Raw genomic sequence first — 14,489 nt, 5'->3', positions numbered from 1 at the left:
TTTCTTGTTTGTTTTTTTTTCCAGTGATTCTGGTTCTGTTATATTATGTAATTATCTTCGTGGATGATAGCAAATTAGGAGGAAAATGGGAAGGCATTTTAATGATACATCTTCAATGATACTAAGATTGTAAAAGCATCCTCCCCATACTCAGATTTTATAGGAGATACAGATTTCTTCCATCATGACGGTAGATAACGAATTATCAGTAATTTTTTTTTTAAATGCTGTGATCTAAATTGGCCAATGTTTTCTGTATGTTGTCTTAGATGCCACATTGGAAATTAGAATTCTAGGTAATTAACATAGAAATTTATCTCCACTATATATTAAAATATAAATGATATACATACTATATCTATATCTATAACCGTATCTATATCTACATACACACCTATGTATGTATATGCTGGAAACAGCGTGTACACATATATATGTATGGTATGTGGTATATATATGTATATGAGATGTATATATTATATATACATATGTAATATATGTGTGTATATATACTAGATACACACTATCTGAGAGATCGATGAGGTAACAAATAATAATGTAGATGTGCCAGAGAAAATAATCCAGGGGATTTTTCTTATTTTGTATAAATCTATACATAGTGTACATCTTGAAAAAATGTAGGAAAATATGCTTTGATTTTAAGTAATCTCCACATCCAACATGGGGCTCAAATTCGTGACCCTGAGATCAAGAGTCAGATGCTCTACTGGCTGAGCCAGCCGGCATCCAAAGATAGTTCTTTACCCATGAGAAAATTTGGCAAATTTTGTACAAAGTACTCTTTAAATATTTATGAGAACTACTTTAGCAATATATTTGATAAACAAATTACTTAGGAAGGGGTACATGGGTGACTCAGTTGCTTGAGCATCTAACTCAACTTCAGTTCAGGTCATGGACTCAGAGCCCTGAGATTAAGCCCCACATTGGGCTCTCCCGCACAGTGGGGAGTCCGGTTGAGATCGTCTCTCTCCCTCTGTCTCTTTGCCTCTCCCTCCTCTAAAATAAACAAATCTTTAAAAAAATTACCTAGGGAATAATAATAAACATTGAAATGTATATTATAGCTTGTCTAATAAAAGAGGGAAATATAAAAATATAAAGCATATCAATACTCCATAAGTTGCATTTTTCTCCTTATTTAAAGTTTCAGCTGGTATCTTAGGAATAAATGTATGAGACATTAAACAATTATTAAATTAAAATGTTCATTCTTGCACACTTAATTATTTTAGTAAACAAAAGCAGCATTGCATGAATCACAACTTTTGCAAATATATTACAAATGTCCCAAAGTAATTGATCGGTTTCATATGAGTAGATGTTTCACCCAACTAAGTGAGGAGTTTTTCATGCTATCTGAATTTTTCTTGTGGGGTTTAAAAGAAAATGGCATTGAACAAACTGCATTCTTCCAGTCTCAACATCATTAGAATAATGTATTTAAGAGTAATAAATCACATAATACCTGAACAAACAATAGGGGGAAGCATACATACAGACAGCACACACCTATCCATGGCTAGCACTGTCACAATAGTCACACTGCATATGTTTTCCTTCTTGCTATTCAAGATTGACCCATTCACCTTGCTCCTAACTTCTACTCCTAATTTCTACTGTGTCCCATACTTTATCATTTTCTGCTTCCAATATTTAATTTCTCTATCTTCAGTGACTACTCACAGAAGGCCTGTAACATGTTTCAAAACTTTATAAAACTAATGACCCAATGAGCAAACACAAAACAAAACAATAAACAAACAACTTTTTTTTTTTTTTTTTAAGAAGACTTCTTTGGGGCACCTGGGTGGCTCAGTCCGTCAAGTGTCTGCCTTCAGCTCAGGTCATAATCCTGGAGTTGAGATAGAGCCTCACATTGGGCTCTGCTCAGTGGGGAGTCTGCTTCTCCCTCTGCCCCTCACCTTGCTTCTGCTCTCACTCTCTCATGCTTTCTGTCAGATAAATAAAATATAAAAAAATAAAAAATAAATAAATAAATAATAAATAAATAAATAAATAAATAAAATATTTCTTGAAACAATTATTTATTTATTTATTTATTTATTTATTTATTGGGGGGATGTGAATTGGGGAAAGGGCAGAAGGAGAGGGAGAGAAATCTCAGGCAGACTCCCTGCTGAGTGGGGTGCCCCACACAGGGCTTGATCTCAGGACCTTAAGATCATGACCTAAGCCACAAATCAAGAGTCTGAAGCCTAACCAACTGACACCCAGGGCCCCCCCCAAGACAAGCAACTTTTGACACTTCATCTCCCTTTAAGGTCCACAGACATTATCTCTATTTCTTCTCCTGTCATTCAATCCTCAACCCATCAGAACAAAAGGACATATTCTTTTTATATGGAATTACAATCTCTTTTGAAGGTTAGAACTGAGATGTGGGACTGAACACACACACCAAATGGAAAGTTTCTGGAGCAAATCTATGTTAGCTATAATCCATCTATTACCCACCCACATACTTATAGTGACAGAAAGACATGCACTTTTTCCTGGGTTGGCAGAGGTGGTAGAAAAAGAATGGTGTCTTTTCTAAAAATTAAAATAAAGGCCAAAAGATGTATACTATTGGTGAAAATGCTAATGCTCAATATTTTTCAAATTGTCTATGTAGAAGAAAATATTTTTTTCGATGTACCACAACCATTACTTTTTAAAAATATAATAAAAGGCAATATAGAAAAATAACAGTCATATAGAATAAAAACTCTTAATATAGTCAACAGACACAAAATTATCATGTTAAAATGTTAGAAAACATAAATTCTGAGGCTCAATTTTGGTACTTATATCAGTGTATGACAGTTCTCCTATCAGCTTAGGCCAAAAACCACAGCTCTCCAATGGCACTGTTCAGAACTTTTTTTTTTTTTTCTCATATGTGACTACCCATTGTAATGCAAAGGGATTACAGAATAAATATGAGGTCTAAATTCCATGAGTTGAAGACATCAACATCTCACTTTCTTAATGGATATAACAACCAGATAGAATACCAAAAATAAATGGGAGGCTCAAACAAAACTATAAGCCAACTAAATCTAACTGATGTCTATATAATGCTCTACCTCAAAACACAAGAATACACATTCACGTGCACTAAAGTCCACATGAGATAGTCTTCAGAAGAAATCATACCGTATAACCCATAAAATAAGTCTCGATAAATTTAAAAGAATTGAAAGCATATATATTTATTCATAACTGAATAAAATTTAAAACAATTGAACGATAATCAGGAAATTAATGATATATGATTTTTAAAAAGATTTTATTTATTTATTCATGAGAGACAAAGAGAAAGAGGCAGAGACATAGGCAGAGGGAGAAGCAGGCTCCATGCAGGAAGCCTGATGTGGGACTCGATTCCCGGACCCTGGGATCACGCCCTGAGACAAAGGCAGATGCTCAATCACTGAGCCCCCCAAGCATCCATAATATGTGATTTTTAAACATGTTTCTAAATTATCGATGAATTACAGATGAAATATAAAAGTAAATTAGAACATACTTTGAGATGAATGAAAATGAAGACAACATATCAAAATTTGAGAGTCACTCAAGCATTGTTCAGATATAATAGCTGTACAATATGGAAAAAGAACAAAGTTGTAGGACATCTCAATTTCAAAGCTTCCTCATCAATGCTTACTCATCTCTTATTTTTTTTATAACAATCCTAATAGGCATGAGGTACTATGTCATTGTGATTCTCAATTGCATTTCACTGATGATTAGTGATGTTATCTTTTTTTTTTTTTTTTTTTTTTAGACAGAGAAAGGAGAGAGAGAGAGAAGGAGCAGAGGGTAAGGGAGAGAGAGAATCTTAAGTAGGCTCCACACTCAGCAAGAAGCCTGATGTGGGTATTGATCTCACCACCCTGAGATCATGACCTGAGTCGAAATCATGAGTCAGATGCTTAACTGAATGAACCACCCAGGTTCCCCAATGTTGAGTATCTTTTTATATATGTATTGGCCCTTTGTATGCTTTCTTTGGAAAATTATTCATTCCTTTGCCCATTTTTGATGGAGTTATTTTGTCATTGGGTTATATGAGCTCCTTATATATTTTCAGTATTAAACCCTGATTTCAGATATGAGTTTTACCAATATTTTCTTTCCCATTTCTGTAGGTTGTGCTTTCATTTTGTTGATTGTTGCCTTCATTGTACGGGTTTCTCTTTGAGTGTTGCCCCCCTTTTTTTTGTTTTTTTTTTTATCACCTGTGCTTTGGGTTACATGACCTAACAATTTAGGTATGTTCCCAAGAGAACTGAAAATTTATGTCTATGTGAACACTTGAACATGATTATTCATAATAAACAAAAAGTAGAAATAACCCAAAAATCTGTCAATAGAGGGATGTGTAAAAAAGGGGGATTTTAGGGATCCCTGGGTGGCACAGTGGTTTGGCGCCTGCCTTTAGCCCAGGGCGCAATCCTGGAGATCTGGGATCGAATCCCACGGGCTCCCGGTGCATGGAGCCTGCTTCTCCCTCTGCCTCTCTCTCTCTCTCTCTCTCTCTCTCTGTGTGTGACTATCATAAATAAATAAAAATTTAAAAAAGAAAAAAAAAAGGGGGGATTTTTCCATTCAATGGAATATTATTCAGCCATAAAAAGGGAAGTATTGTTACATGATACTCCTTGGATGATATTTGTAAGTATTTTCCTATGAAATAGAAGCCAGCACAGAATATCACATATTGAATAATCAAACCAGAGTAATCAAATACATAGAAAAAGTGCATTAGAATTTACCTCCAGGCATTGGGAGGAGGGAAAAACTGAAAAGTGACTGATAATGAATATGGGCTTTTTGAGAGGGATAATGAAAATATTTTCCAGTTAGATAATGGTGATAATTGCATATCTTTGTGAATGTACTAATAAGTACCGAAGTGTACATTTTTAAAGGTTCAGTTTTGTTATCTGACTTATATTACAATTTAATAAAACGAGTAAAGAAAGTGAAAAAGAAAATAAGAATCATATAGATTTAAACTAAAACTAGAGCAAAAACAGCAATTTTAACTACAACAATGAAAACAAAGAAAAAATTTGAGACAGAATAACTAGCTGACATATATAAACCTTGTTTATATCACCATCAAAACAAATGAACACTAAAAGGCATTTTGGGGCAATTACAGAAATTTTAATATTGCTACTAATTAGTTGATGCAGAATAATTATTGTAAATTTATTTCACTATGATAATGATATTGTAGTTATGTAAGAAAATGTCCTTATTTTCCGAATTTTATATTGAAATATTTAGTGATGAAATGTCATGATATCTTGAATTTGTTTTAAAATACTTCAATGAAAAGAAAAAAAAAGGAATAAGCATTCAAAAATATAAGTAATTCTTAAGCGTAGATGATGTACATATGATGGTTCATTTTAGCATTGTCTCCTCTTTTATGTTTGAGGATATTCATTATAAATTTTTTTTTCATTTATGAAATTTTAGAAAGTGAAAGAATGCTAAACTCTTGGGGTTTATTATATAAAAATTTCCATAAACGACAGTATGTTTGCGGTTTTAAGATTCTATAGTATCTATGATATATGTAAATAATTATTACAAAAAAATAAAAACAAAGTATAATAAATAGCCTTGATCTTAACCTTGCTCATTCATAAAGCACAAATAAACACTGTCCCTTGGAAGCGACACAACACTTAAAATAGAGATCCAGTCTTAGTTCACTGATTTTAATAGCTCATTCTTTATATTCAGCATTATCATGCTTTGTTTTATAATGGCTTATATATCAGTCTTAGGATTTTAGTATTATTTGATTAGAACTTCACTTCTAAATGCATGTCATTTTTAGACTTATCACTTCAATTCTGTGCCTCAGTTTTCATTTGTACATTTGTTCCTGACAGAAATATTCTGAAGTTACAAACACTCTTTAAGGACAAATGACAGTTATTATTGCCTTATTGATATCATGTCCCACATTTAGTATGTCTGAAAAGTATACCAAATTTCTGAAATTAGATTGAAAGAAGTTTATAAAGGTAAGTTAAACTTTCCTTTCATGTTGGGAAATGCTTTTTATTAAAACACACTAGTCTTTTCTTTATTTATTTGTTTTTTAGGTGTCAAAGTTCTGATTGCTTGGAAAATGTCTTTATCATAAAAATAGATGCTCAGATACTAGCATGAAATTGTATGCAAGATATTCCCTTCAGTCCTGTCAAGCAATCAAAAGAAATGATTACTTCTCTCAAGTGTTGCAAAAGGCCTTTAACCCCTTTCTTTTTGTAACATTCACTTGAACTACAGTTTATTCTTTTATCTGTTATTAGTTTTTCTTCAAATGACATCAAATAAACCTTTTCCACATCACCATAATACCTCAATTCATTCTTCCAACAGAACTGAGAAAGTCTGTAAACTTTGCCTCTTCTCTAGCTTTTCTGTCAAAGTAAAACATTTGCTCCATGGTGTTAAAGATAGTCCCATAAGTCTTAACAGTTTATGTGCATAAAATCTTGTAAGACTCTAATATGACATCAAAAAAGAGAGGTGAAGCGTTAACCCAAGCATACATGTGTATATTTATATAATATAAATATATAAAATATATAAATATATAATATATTATATAGTATATATAAAATATATAAATACATAAAATCACTGAGAGTTGTTTAAAAAGTATGTTTAAAACTCAGTATGATAAAATATGTTAGGCACTGGCACATATATTAAATTTTTTATCAAGTTAGTATTTCATTTCAATATAATGTCATCAATAACACTGAGAAAATGACCCAATGGTGAGATTTTTATCATTATCATTATGAGAAAATTGGAAGCAATGCAATCAGAAATCCCTGTTATAATCAAATAGAGTTAAATGCCCAACTTATGAAAAGTTATTTTTTCATTTTTTAAAATTTAAATTCAATTAATTAACATATAGTATGTTATTGGTTTCAGAGGTAGTGGTCAATGATCTATCAGTCTTATCTAATACCCAGTGCTCATTACACCATGTGCCCTCCTTAATGTCCATTACCCAGTTTCCGAATCCCCCAACCCCTTTCTTCCAGCAACCCATACTTTATTTCCTATAATTAAGTCTCTTATGGTTTGTCTCTCTCTCTCTAATTTTGCCTTGTTTTATTCTTTCCTCTCTTCCTCATGATCCCCTGGTATGTTTCTTAAATTCCACAAATGAGTTAGATCATATAATTTTCTCCGATTCACTTATTTGCTTAGCATAATATCCTCTAGTTCCATCCATGTCATTGCAAATGACAAGATTTCTTTCTTTTCTTCTTTCTTTCTTTCTTTCTTTCTTTCTTTCTTCCTTCCTCATCCTTCCTTCTTTCTTTCTTTCTTTCTTTCTTTCTTTCTTTCTTTCTTTCTTTTCTTTTTTTCTTTCTTTCTTTCTTTTTCTTTCTTTCTTTCTTTCTTTCTTTCTTCTTTCTTTCTTTTTTCTTTCTTTTCTTTTTTTTTTTTTGGTGGCTAAGTGTTATTCTACTGTTTATATGTATATACATATCACATCTTTTTTATCCATTCATCTGTTCATGGACATCTGGGTTCTTTCCATAGTTTAGCTATTGTGGACATCGCTGCTATAAACATCAGGGTGTAAATGCCCTTTTGGATCACTACATTTGTATCTTTGGGGAAAATACCCAATAGTGCAATTACTGGGTCATAGGGTAGCTATATTTTCAACCTTTTGAAGACCTCCACACTATTTCCCAGAGTGGCTGCACCAGTTGCATTCCCACAGCAGTGTAGGAGGGTTCCCCTTTCTCCACATCCTCCCCAACATCTGTCATTTCCTGAGATGTTAATTTTAGCCATTCTGACTGGTGTGTATTGGGATCTGACAGTGGTTTTGATCTGTATTTCCCTAATGCTAAGCAATGTTGAACATTTTTTCATGTGTCTGTTGGCCATTTGTAGATCTTTGGATAAATGTCTGTTCATGTCTTTTGTCCATTTCTTCATTGGATTATTTGTTCTTTGGGGGTTGAGTTTGCTAAGTTCTTTATAAATTTGGATACTGATCTTTTATTGAATATGTCATTTGCAAATATCTTCCCCCATTGTATCACTTGTCTTTTGGTTTTGTCAACTGTTCCTTTGCTGTGCAAAAACTTTTTATCTTAGTGAAGTTCCAATAGTTCATTTTTGCCTTTGTTTCCTTTGCCTTTAGAGATGTGTCTGGTAACAAGTTGCCACAGCCGAGGTCACACAATTTGCTGCTTGTGTTCCCCTCTAGGATTTTGATGGATTCCTGTCTCACATTTTGGTCTTTCATCCATTTTGAGTCCATTTTTGTGTATGGAGGAAATGGCCTAGTTTCATTCTTCTGTATTTGGCTGTCCAATTTTCCAACACCATTTGTTGTAGAGACTGTCTCTTTTCCATTGGTTATTCTTTCCTGATTAGTCAAAGATTAGTTGACTGTAGAGTTGAGGGTTCATTTCTGGGTTCTGTATTCTGTTCCATTGATCTATGTATCAGCTTTTGTGCCAGTACCATACTGTCTTGATGATTATAGCTTTGTAATAGAGCTTGAAGTCCAGGATTGTGATGCCACCAGTTTTGGTTTTCTTTTTCAACATTCCTCTGGCTACTTGGGATCTTTTCTGATTCCATACAAATTTTAAGATTATTTGTTCCAATTCTGTGAAGTTGATGGTATTTTGATAGAGACTGCTTAGAATGTATAGATTGTTCTGGGTAACATAGGCATTTTAACATTATTTGTTCTTTCAATCCATGAGCATGGAACATTTTTCCATTGCTTTGTGTCTTCCTAAATTTCTTTCATGAGTGTTCTATGGTTTTCTGAGTACAGATCCTTTGCCTTACTGGTTAAATATATTCCTAGGTATCTAATAGTTTGGGGTACAATTGTAAATGTGATGAACTCCTTAATTTCTCTTTCTTCTGTCTCATTGTTATGCATAGAAATGCAACTGATTTCTGTGCATTGATTTTATATCCTGCCACATTGCTGAATTCCTGTATGAGTTCTAGCAGTATTTTTGGTGAAGCCTTTCAGATTTTCTACATAGAGTATTATGTAATCTGTGAAGAGTGAAAGTTTGACTTTTGTTTTTTTTTTAGATGCCTTTTATTTCTTCTGTCTGATTGTTGAGGCTAAGACTTCTAGTACTATACTAAACAATAGTGGTGATAGGGGCTATCCCAGCTGTGTTCCTGACCTTAGGGGAAAAGCTCTCAGTTTTTCCTCATTGAGGATGATATTCACTGTGGGCTTTTTATATATGGCTTTTATGATTTTTTAAAAGATTTTATTTATTTATTCATGAGACACACACACACACAGAGAAAGAGAGAGAGAGAGAGAGAGAGAGGCAGAGAGAGAGGCAGAAGGAAAAGCAGGTTCCACGCAGGGAGCCCAGTGTGGGACTTGATCCCTGGACTCCGGGATCATGCCCTGAGCTGAAGGCAGATGCTCAACCACGAGCTACCCAGGTGCCCCTGACTTTTATGATATTGAGATATGTTCTCTCTATCTCTACCCTGTGATGAGTTTTAATCAAGAAAGAATGCTATACTTTGTCAAATACTTTTTCTGCATCTATGGGAAGGATAATATGGTTCTTGTCTTTTCTTAATGTGATGTATCACATGAATTGATTTGCAAATGTTGAACCACCCTTGCAGCCCAGAATAAATCCCACTTTGTTGTGAATAATCTTCTTAATGTACTGTTGGGTCCTATTGGCTAGTATTTTGGTGAGAACTTTGGCATCCATGTTCATCCGGTATATTGGTGTATAATTCTCCTTTTTAAGTGGGAACTTTGTCTGGTTTGGGGATCAAGGTAATGCTGGCCTCTTAAGAGTTGGGAAGTTTTCCTTCCATTTCTATTTTTTGAAACAGCTTCAGAAGAATAGGTATTAATTCTTCCTTAAATGTTTGGTAAAATTCCTTTGGGAAGTCATCCAACCCTGGACTCTTGTTTATTGGGAGATTTTTGATTACTGATTAAATTTCTTTGCTAGTTATGGGTCTGTTCAGGTTTTCTATTCCTGTTTCAGTTTGGTGGTTTATACCTCTCTAGAAATGCATCCATTTCTTCCAGATATCCTAATTTGTTGGCATGGAGTTGTTCATATTTTGTTCTTACAAATTGGTTGCATTTCTCCCGTTTGGTGTGATCTCTCCTCTTTCATTCATGATTTTATTTATTTGGGTCCTTTCTCTTTTCTTTTTGATAAGTCAGGCCAGGGGTTTAACAATCTTATTAATTCTTTCAAAGACTCAGCTTTTAGTTTTGCTTATCTATTTTAATCTTCTTTTGGCTTCTATTTCACTGATTTCTGCTCTAATCCTTACTAATTCCCTTTTCCTCCTGGGTTTAGACTTTATTTGATGCTCTTTTTCCAGCTCTTTTAGGTGTAAAATTAGGTTGTATTTGAGACCATTCTTGTTTCTTGAGAAAGGCTCATATTGCTATATACTTCCCTCTTAGGTCTTCCTTTGCTGCATCCCAAAGGTTTTGAACGGTTGTGTTTTCACTTTCATTTGTTTCCATGATTTTTAATTTCATGTTTGGCCCATTCATTCTTTAGTAGGATGCTCTTTAGCCTCCATGTATTTGAATTCTTTCCAAATTTCCTCTTTTGATTGAGTTCCACTTTCAAAGCTCTGTGGTCTGAAAATATGCCGGGAATAATCCCAGTATTTTACCACTGGTTGAGACCTGTTTTGTGACCCAGGAAGTGATCTATTCTGGAGAATGTTCCATGTGCACTCGAGAAGAATGTGTATTCTATTGCTCTAGGATGGAATGTTCTGAATTTATCTGTAAAGTTCATCTGGTCCAGTGTGTCATTCAAAGTCCTTGTTTCCTTGTTGATTTTCTGCTTAAGTGATCTGTCCATTGCAGTGAGGGGGGTGCTAACGTCCCCTACTATTATTGTATTATCATCAATGAGTTTCGTTAATTTTGTTATTAATTGGTTTATATAATGGGCTGCTCTCATGTTAGGGGTTTAAATATTTATAACTATTAGATCTTTTTGTTGTATAGGTCTTTTAATTATGATACAGCATCCTTCCTCATCTCTTATTACAGCCTTTGGTTTAAAATCTAGTTTGTCTGATATAAAGTTCACCATCCCAGCTTTCTTTTGATAACCATTAACATAAATGGTTTTCCACCTCCTCACTTTCAACCTGGAGGTATCTTTGGGGCTAAAATGAGTCCCCTGCAGATAGTATATCAATGGGTTTTGCTTTTTTATCCAATCTGATATCCTGTGTTTTTTAATTTGGGCATTTAGCCCATTTACATTCAGAGTAAACTCTGAAAGATATGAATTTACTGTCACTATATTATCTGTAAAGTCACTGCTTCTGTACATAGTATCTGTTCCTTTCTGTTCTGTTATTTTTGGTCTCTCTCTTTGCTTAAAGGACCCGTTTTAATATTTCCTATAGGGCTGGTTTGGTGATCACAAATTCTTTTAGTTTCTAATTGTCCTGGAAGCTTTTTATCTCTCCTCCTACTTTGAATGAAATCCTAGCTGGAAAAAGTATTCTTGGCTGCATATTTTTCTCATTTAGTACCCTGAATACATCACGTCACTTCCCCTCGGCCTGCGAGGTCTTTGTGGATAGGTCTGCTGCCAGTCTAATGTTTCTACTCTTATAGGTTACGAAAAGTTATTTTCTAAAATTTATGATTTTTTTAATTAAGGAAAATACCATGAGATAATTTTTTGAGAAATAATGATGTACATAATGATTGAGAAAAGCTGCCTGAATTAGAGAAAGAAAAGTAAACTTATAACATTGAATCAAGATAATCTAAATCTGAATTTGATATGTAGTTAGGCAATATTAAGAGTAATAACATCAAAAAGATCCTGCATAACAAAAGACCCATTATAAAAAAAGACACTGTAGCTGCTTAAAATGTAAAATATTTCTGACATTAAATCCATATTCATGCAAGTGAGTATGGAGTTTTCTCTATGACAGAGACTGTAGCAGTTTAAAGATGGCAACATTTTGACACTCCTCCCATCAAGTGATGTGTTGCTTTCTCCTCCTCTGTTTCACTCTGAGTAGGCTTGAAAACTGCTTTAACCAATAGAATATGTCTGAATAGACACTGTGCCAGTTTCCTTGCCCAGGCCTTAAGAGTCTAAGAGGTCACGTTTTCTGCATCTTGAAAGATTTGCTCCTGGAACTTACAGTTCCTATGTGAGAGGTTCTGTTACCTGGTAGAAAGAACATATGGAGAGATACTGACATTACATGGAAAAAAGAATTGGACCTTAGCCTTCCAGCCTCTCTACTATGATGCCAATCATGTAAGTAAATGCATCTTGGATTCTCTAATCAAATCAAACCACCTGCAGAATATGACACACCCAGTCAAAATCATGAGGAACAGTGTCACCAGAGCTGTTCGTATCACTGAACCACAAAATCATGAGACGTAATAAAATAGTTGCTGATTTTATATGCTAAGTTTTGGCGTAGTTTTATTATGTAAGAAAAAAAAGATCGGAACAGAGATTTACTTAACTTCAGATGTATTTGTTTATATTTCAAAGGGTTTAAAACCAATAATCATGAATACATATCAAGTGTGTAAAACTGAACATATAACCGTATTATCCATGTGAAGGTATTTATTTACATACCAAAATGTTAAATATTCTTCCCAATAATCACGATTCCAAGAGATGCCTGGGTGGCTCAGTGGTTAAGTGTCTGCCTTTGGCTCAGAATGTGATCCCGTGGTTCTGGGATCAAGTACAGGGACTAACTCCCAGATTGGGCCCCCTATAGGGAGCCTGCTTCTCCCTCTGCCTGTATCTCTGCCTCTCTCTCTCATTTTGTCTCTCATGAATAAATAAATATTTTTTTTTAAAAAATCACTATTCCAAGGTAATTCTTTCAGATGGGGAAATGTAATAGCTTCCTCTTTCCCTTATGCAAATACAAATTAATTTTGGTGTGTGTGTTCCTAGTCTATAATACAGACTTCCTACATATACGAATGGCCATTTAGTTCTTGTCAATTCATTTAGGGAAAAGAACTCATTATGGGCAACTCCAGGTATATTTTTGCTTATAAGTAAATAATAAAAATATTCTGCTGTATTTCACAAGTTCTGCACATGAATTCAAGACATTAAACAATGTGGATATCAAAATCCTAATATGCTTATTATCCAGAAATTAGCTATATAAGGACATATCTTGCTCCAAACATGAGTGGGACCTTTAGGTTGCCTGCAGCAAAGGCTAAAATATTATTACTATGTAAAAAGGAAAAAATCATATTGGGGGAAAATTCATATTTTTGGCCACAATGTATAATAGATATGTATAATTGTTAGACACATGTTTACACTATGTCAAAAACAATGTCAACTCACTAATATTTATGCTTGCAATTATCATAAATTTACTATATATCATTTGTTCAAAATATACACTTTTATATTTTCTATAGTTTTTTGTGTCATAGTTTCATATTTTTATATTTTTTGTAGCTGATTTCTATTTCCCTCCTTTTTTTCATGTCTCCACACTGACCCATGTGTAATATTTCATCATTAAATATGATGTTAACTACAGTTTGTACATTGCCTTTTATTGAATAAGGAAATTCTCTTCTACTTCTAATTTGCTAAGCATTATTATCACATGTAATTAATTTTTTGTCAAATTTTCTCTCTGACCCTTTCAGATGATTTCTAAGGTCTATTAATATGAGAAGTTAAAATGATTGATTGATAAATGTAACAGCAACCTTATATTTGTGAAATAAATCCACTTAGTCAAGATGTCAAGATGTCAAGAGCATATTCTCTCTCTCTCTCTCTCTCTCTCTCGATAGTGCTAAGTACAGCTTGTTAAGGTTTTGTTAAAATTTTTGGCATATATATTTTTAAGGGGTATGAATTTTAGTTTTATTTTCTTATAATATCTTCATATAGTTTTGATATCAGGATAACATTGACATCACTACTGAATTAATAAATATCCCTGTGATGATTAATTTTATGTGTCAATTTCATTGGCTTACAGGATGCCCAGATATCTGGTGACACTTTGCTCTATCTATAAAAGTTTTCTGCAAAGAATTAGCAGTTGATGATAGACTAAGTAAAATAATTCACCCTCATCAGTGTGGGGAAGCATGATCCAATCCCTTGAAGGTCCAAATGAAACAAAAAAGCAAAGCAAGGAAGGGCAGATTATTTTTTTCTTGTGGATCTAGAACTTTGATCTCCTTGGAGTTGTTCTATCTCATGCTTTTGAATTCCAGGACTTAACCATTGCTCTCCTGGGTCTCACACCTTCCACCTTGGACTGAATTATGTAAAGCTCAGCAGGTTGCCCATTTTTCCCTCTCCCTTTGCAGCTCTCCCTGTTTATTCTCTCTCTCTCTTTCT

The sequence above is a fragment of the Canis lupus genome, chromosome 17, assembly GCF_048164855.1.
Source record: "Canis lupus baileyi chromosome 17, mCanLup2.hap1, whole genome shotgun sequence".
NCBI lineage: Eukaryota > Metazoa > Chordata > Mammalia > Carnivora > Canidae > Canis > Canis lupus.
This window is presented reverse-complemented; position numbering follows the sequence as displayed.